The following is a 7365-nucleotide window of genomic DNA, read 5'->3' on the forward strand; positions in this document are numbered from 1 at the left end:
CTTGTCTTGTTCCTGATCTCAGAGGGAATTCTTTCAGCTTTTCACCATTGAGAATGATGTTCGCTGTGGGTTTGTCATATATGGCCTTTATCATGTTGAGGTAGGTTCCCGCTATGCCCACTTTCTAAAGGGTTTTAATCAGAAATGGGTGTTGGATTTTGTCAAAGACTTTTTCTGTGTCTACCGAGAGGATCATATGGTTTTTACTCTTCAGTTTGTTAATGTGGTGTATCACACTGATGGATTTGCGGGTATTGAGGAACCCTTGCATCCCTGTGATAAATCCCACTTGATCATGATGTACAATCCTTTTAATGTATTGTTGGATGCAGTTTGCTAGTATTTTGTTGAGGATTTTTGCATCGATGAAGTGATCAGTGAAATTGGCCTGTATTTTTTTTTTTTTTTTTTTTTTGTGGTATCTTTGTCTGGTTTTGGTGTCAGGGTGATGGTGGCTTCATAGAATGAGTTTGGGAGTATCCCTTCCTCTGCAATGTTTTGAAATAGTTTCAGAAGGATAAGTGTTAGCTCTTCTCTAAATGTTTGGTTGAATTCTCCTGTGAAGCTATTGGGTCCCGGACTTTTGTTTGTGTTTGTTTTTAATTACAGTTTAATTTTAGTTTCAATTTCAGTTCTTGTGATTGGTCCATTCATCTTTTCTATTTCTTCTTGGTGTAGTCTCGGAATATTGTACTTTTCTAAGAATTTGTCCATTTCTTCTAGGTTTTCCGTTTTATTGGTGTATAGTTGCATATAGTAGTCTCTTATATCCTTTGTATTTCTGTGATTTCCATTGTTACCTCTCCTTTCTCATATCTAATTTTATTAATTTAAGTCCTCTCTCTTTTTTGCTTGATAAGTCCGGCTAGGGGTGCTAAAATATATTTAAATGAGACAGATCAGTAATCAAATAAATGAAAATGAAATATAAGTTTTTCAAATTGAAGTTCAAAATGGTATAAATCTATGAATGTACTCTAAATGTAAGACAAGCCTAAAACTTAGGATATTAAAACATATAATTTCAGAGGTTAGAAAGATATATGTCAAGAAAAAACTAAAAGATGCTGCTGTAGATAAATCAGCATCACATTTTAAAAATCACACAAGTATACTGTGTTGACTAAAATTTGAAAAGATCACTATATAATGGTTAAAGTTTTATTTCATAATTTGACAATCCTAAATTTGGATACAGCTAATGATATAACTTGAAAATATTTAAAGCACAATTTACCAGAAATTCAAGGAAGTATCATAAAATATATTAATTTAGTGTGTGCTTTTAAATACATATCCTAGAAATTGATAGGTAAAATTGATGACAATTATCAGAAATAATCTAGGAGAGTTCAACAGCATAATTAATAACTCTGAACTAATTAGAAAGCATGGAAAATCAAAAAGCATCCAAGGAACTTTTATGAAAACTGGATAATGTAATAGTCCATAAAGCTAGCATCAACACTGTCAAATAAGCTTACCAACAGATAGAATGTATAGTCTGAGCACAAACATATCATATAAATAATACATTCCTATTCTATGTTCTAAAAATTCCCAAACTCCATTCCTACTTAGGGTTATATTCCCAAGAAAAAAGAACACGTGTTTATCAAAGAAAGATACAAGGATGTTCATAAAAGCTTTATACCTAAGAACCAAAAACTAGAAATAATCCAAATATTTCTTAACAGTAATACTGATCAGTAAGTTGTGGCACCTTCTTCCAGTGAGGTACAAGATTGAACTACTGTTACCCACAACTTGGATGAATCTCAGATGCCATGAGAAGCAAATAATGTCAGATCAAAAAAAAAATTATTTATTAGAGTGGGGAGAGCTTTGAGACTGACTAGGGAGAGGCATAAGGGAAGCTTCTGGGAACTGCAGGTAGTTTACATATTGTTCTAAGTTGTAGTCAAATGGATGTTTAAATTTGTAAATTGAAATTTGTAAATTGAAATTTGTAAATATCCATCCATTCAGAAGTATTATTCTGTAATAAAAATAAGCTCATGAACTGAAAAAGAAATCATAATAAAAATTGGAATATATTGAGAATTGAGTGAAATAAAAATACTAGGTAAAAATGTATAGAATGCAGGAAAGCTCAGAACTGGTGAGCTCAGCAATAACATAAAGCATTTAAAATAAGTAAAACTAAGTAGGACACTAAATTTAAGAGCAAAGAGTAACACAGAATGAAAAACATACAATAATGATTTAACAGGCAACATTATTTTCATTCTTTAATATGAAAAAATTAGTCAAAACTCTAGCAAAATTAACAAATGAGAAGGATAAAAGTTATCACTATGGGTATAAAAGGGTGTATAAATTTTAAAATTGGCAAAGAGTGGACATATAATAATAGAATGTTACAATAACTTTTACTAGTTTTAATAGTTAAAAGGACTAATTAATTTTTCAGGAAAAATACAATTTACAAAGACCTATTCAAAAGGAAATTTAAAAAACCAGATAGTTTGATAATCCTTTAAACAAGTCAATTAATTACTAAAAATTTATTTAGAAGCAAATCATCAGTCCAGAAAGCTTTTTAGGGACTCGTTTTGAACACTGAAGGACTCAATTATATTTCACACAAATTCTTCCAAGTGATAAAGGAAAATAAACAATTTTAAACTCATTTGATGGGACAAGGAGAATTTTGATGTTATATAAAGACACTAAAAGAAAAATATTGGCTGATGACATCTGTGAATATAGATACAGTATAATAAAAAGTTAACAAAGTAACTCATCAATGCATTAAAAAGTAGTACATTATAATAATCAAGTTGGGTTCATACAAGGCCAGGTTGATTTAACATTAATGAAAAACCAATGGTTGAATTTACTACATTAAAAAAAACTAAAGGAGAAAAAATATGATCACTTCAAAATATGCAGGCAAAGTTAAATACATATTATGATTTAGAAAAGGAAATTTTTCTTAGATAACTAAGGATAGAAGTTCTTTGAACTGGTAAAATGTGTATGTAAAATGCAGCAAGCATCATTCTTGCTGTAGTCTCTATTTGGATCCATGTTGGCATTGGTTCATTTTTTTTTTTTTATGGCTGGGTAGGAGTCCATTGTAGATATGTACCACATTTTCTTAATCCATTCATCTGTCAGTGGATGTTTAGGAAGGTTCCATGTCTTGGCTATTGTGCTGCAGTGAACATAGGGGCCATGTATCTTTTGGAATTGTAGTTTTGTCTGGATATATGCCTAAGAGTGGGATTGCTGGATAATATGGTAGTTCTATATTTAGTTTTCTGAGGAATCTTCTATACTGTTTTCCATAGTGGTTGTACCAGTTTACATTCCCACCAACAGTGTAAGAGAGATTCATTTTCTCCACACCCTCCCCAGCATTTGTTATTTGTAAATGTATTAATGACAGCCATTCTGACTGGTGTGAGGTGGTACTTCATTGTAGTTTTGATTTGTATTTCTCTAATAATTAGAGATGTTGAGCATCTTTTCATGTGCCTACTGGCCATCCATATGTCTTCTTTGGAGAAATGTCTGTTTAGAACTTCTGCCCATTTTTCAATTGAGTCTTTTGGGTTTTGTGTTTTTGAGTTGTTGAGTGATATTTAAAATTTTTCCACTATAGGATTGGGTTTGCCTAGTTTTTTCAGAGTTCCGTAAATTTTATTTTATGTATTTTAATGAAATGTAAATAGGTCTATAGTATTTTAATGAAGAATTGAATTTTTTATCATTTCAAAATGCACCATATTTTGGCTGAATGTTTCAGCTTTATTTTGGATACCATTGTTGTCTATTTATTTTTTCTTTTTCTTTTCTTTTTTTCTTTTTAACTCTCTATGTATTTCTGTATCCTGATTTTTAAAGGAATCGGTATAGACGGGTTTGATTTTCTTTTACTCCAATATAATGATATTATGATATTTGCCTTTTAATTAAAGTCTCAAAATCTGCTAAATTTTATTTTTTACAGTGTATTTAGAATGTTATTTTATTTTTATTTCAATTTTAACATACTTTAATATTTGTATCTGAGTTTATATCTAACACCCTCTCAATTTTGTCTTTCTATTGATGTGTTTCACTATTTGATCAGTTTTTTTCTGTAATAAACAAGTATTATTGGTTTTAGTAGTAGTAGTAGATTCAGTGTTTCTTCTATAATAGTGTCTTATTTATACATAAGTATACTATTGTTTTAAGATTTATCTTCTGTAAAATAGTATGCATCTTATTAAAATCTTATGTAAAACAGTACTTCTTCCTGGGAAATCCAACAATGAAGAATCACTTAACTGCATTAATCCTCCTTCCACCTTTTGTGCTATTATTGCCATGTTTTTTTATTGTGTTGTATATTGAAAACTTCTCCAGACACTGCAATGCAGTCAGTAAACAATTATATGTACCCTTCTCATTGCTTCTCATTCCTTTCTGGTTCCTGTGCTTCCTTAAGGGACCATTTGTTTCTGCCTGAGAAATAAATAGTATTTGTATCAGTCATACTGCAGTTAGTAAATAGAAAGCATACTAGTAATTGAAGCAGGAAGAATTTAATGTAAATATTTGTTAACTACTAAAAGAAGTAATAAAAGAATATTAAGTGGTTCTGAAGTAGAAAACATAGAAAGCATCTGAGAGGGAGAGTGAACAAGGAAGGAACTAAAAACTTAGATGGAGCCCCAGCTAATGCAGAGATTCAGATATTTTTAGCAGGGAAATGGTTACCATAAAAGCATGCAGGAGGCATGCTTTGGTAAAGAAACTTGCTGGAGGTCATAAGCAAGTCCACATGGTGATAGAAAATCTTTTGGGAGGACATAGCCACATTTGTTCTGCAGGAGTGACCTATTTGGTGATGGAGAAACATCCTAGATGTTATTCATAACTTTTCCATGAGGATCGCTGAAGTGATTGCTACCAGACTTCCTACATGCCGCAGTATTGGCTGTCAGGTTGAAAAACAGCACATCAGCTATAGGGAGGAAGTACTTTTTCACTTCTCTGGTTTACAGTGTCTTTCAAGTATCCTCTGACAAAGGTGAAATATCTATGTGGTCTAGTTCTAGTACCACAAAGAAGAAGGATGAATTATGAAATGAGAGGCATTTTTAATAATGGACACAGTTGACCCTTTTGGCTCTTCAGTTTTCAAACATGCCCTTCCCATAGTGTGAATTTCCATAAATTAATAAAAAAAACTCCATGATTCCATGTAATAAAAATTTGTTATTTATACAGTGGGAAGTCCTTTCCCTCTCACCAAAATTATGAGATCTACAGTCCAGTAGCCATTACTGGGTATATTAATCACTGATCAAATCCAGTCACAGTTCCACTGAATATTCTGTTATCTGAAGACTAAATTTTAAAATTTACCTCTTAAATATTGTATATAGGATTAAAAGAAGGAAAAGAGAAAATAAAATTAATATATACTAATAACTATGCATAGTTACATGTATATAATTATATACATATACATGCAAAGGGACACTATGTAAAATAACTATACTCCATATTTCAGTAAATGGTCATGTCCACTATTAATATTTATTCTTTCTTTCTTCTACAACCTTTCCCTCTTTCCTTGCTCTCTGGAAAAAAATATGTTAGCTTACAAGCTTTTATCTTATTAGCCTATAAGATTTCAGTACATAGGGTGACTAAACTGTCATTCTGAAGCAAATGGGTTCTCAAAATATCTCTTTTTTTTTTCTGCTTATCCTACCAATCTTAATTATTAGATATAAAAGTACTAAGAGGTACTGAAGATACTCCCATGGGTCCGATACATATTCCTCTATCCCTCCATCATAAAACTGCACATTTGTTTCATAATTGTGACCAATCAACCAAACCAGAAGGGTAAACCCGTTTTTCTATGTTTGGAGTCATTGTTATAAGGTGTACAAAATGGCAAGGTCGGAGTATCATCTTCCAACTCAATGGAACTAGTGTCATGTAGCTGGAGAATAGTATTCCCCCATCAGGAAAAAAAAGAATTTCACACTAGCAGAATTCAAATAATATAGGCTCTTCGCTCCATCTTGCATGATGGCAAGATGAAAGGTCTTGTAACGGCAGGATTTTCTTCATTTTGTACAAAAGTCCTATTCATGTGCAGAGTGCATCTACAAATCCCTCTGGATCAGCATTGCCTAATTGATCCTGCCTATATGCAAATTACCCACAATAAACTTCAGAATTATATTGTATGGCATTGCTTTTGATTTTTGAAATTGTTTCGGATTTTGGTGTTATGTTCCTTCACAGTTCAGAGGATAGTATTTAATATATCTGCCTCCCAACAGATGCATTGTAGTGATAATGGGTAAGACACATACAATGGGTTGAATATATGAAATGTGGGTTTGTGGAAATAGAATAGACAATGGTTGCCTGTGAATGATGAGAAATGAAGTAATAATGTGTTTCTCTGTGTGTGTGTGTATTTAGACAAACTTGAGTATATTTTCTGTGTTTCTGTGTGTGTGTGTGTATTTAGACAAACTTGAGTATATTTTCTGTGTTTCTGTGTGTGTGTGTGTATTTAGACAAACTTGAGTATGTTTTTTTCTGAAGGGGAATAATTAATGGAGGAAAGATTAAAAATGGAAAAGGGGATAATAATCTATAACAGACAATTTCTTGCAAACATGGAAAGATGGCAAATTTAAATTAGAGGGGAAGGCATTTATTTATACATGTGGAAAGAAGACCTTTTATTGAGGTTACAGATGTGTAAGCCAAAATGATGTTAGTTTTGATTTATATAAGTGGATTAATAGCAGAAAATTAGTGTTACTGAATAGTCTCTTATACTAATTATCAATTTATATATTATTTCTTCTTTAGTTATGTATTTAGTCAATTATTTACATTCAGCAGTTCATTCATTTAGCAAAAATTTTTTGAGTACTTTTTATCCAACATGGTGTTAGCAAATAGGGATTTAAAAAACCATGATGGGGAGTTACCATTGTGGTGCAGAAGAAACGAATCCAACTAGGAACTATGAGGTTACAGGTTCTATCCCTGGCCTCACTCAGTGGGTTAAGGATTTGGTGTTGCTGTGGGCTGTGGTGTAGGCTGGCAACTATAGCTCCAATTGGAACCCTAGCCTGGGAATCTCCATATGCCGCGAGTGCAGCCCTAAAAAGCAAATAAAATAAAATAAAATAAAAACCATGATGGGGATTTCCTGTTGTGGCTCAGTGGCAAAGAACCTGACAAGTATCCATGAAGATGTGGGTTCGATCCCTGGCCTTGCTCAGTGGGTTAAGTATCCAGAATTGCCGTGAGCCATGATGTAGTTTGCAGACATGGCTTGGATCCCATGTTGCTGTGGCTGTGGCT

Source organism: Sus scrofa, chromosome 1, assembly GCF_000003025.6.
Source record: "Sus scrofa isolate TJ Tabasco breed Duroc chromosome 1, Sscrofa11.1, whole genome shotgun sequence".
NCBI lineage: Eukaryota > Metazoa > Chordata > Mammalia > Artiodactyla > Suidae > Sus > Sus scrofa.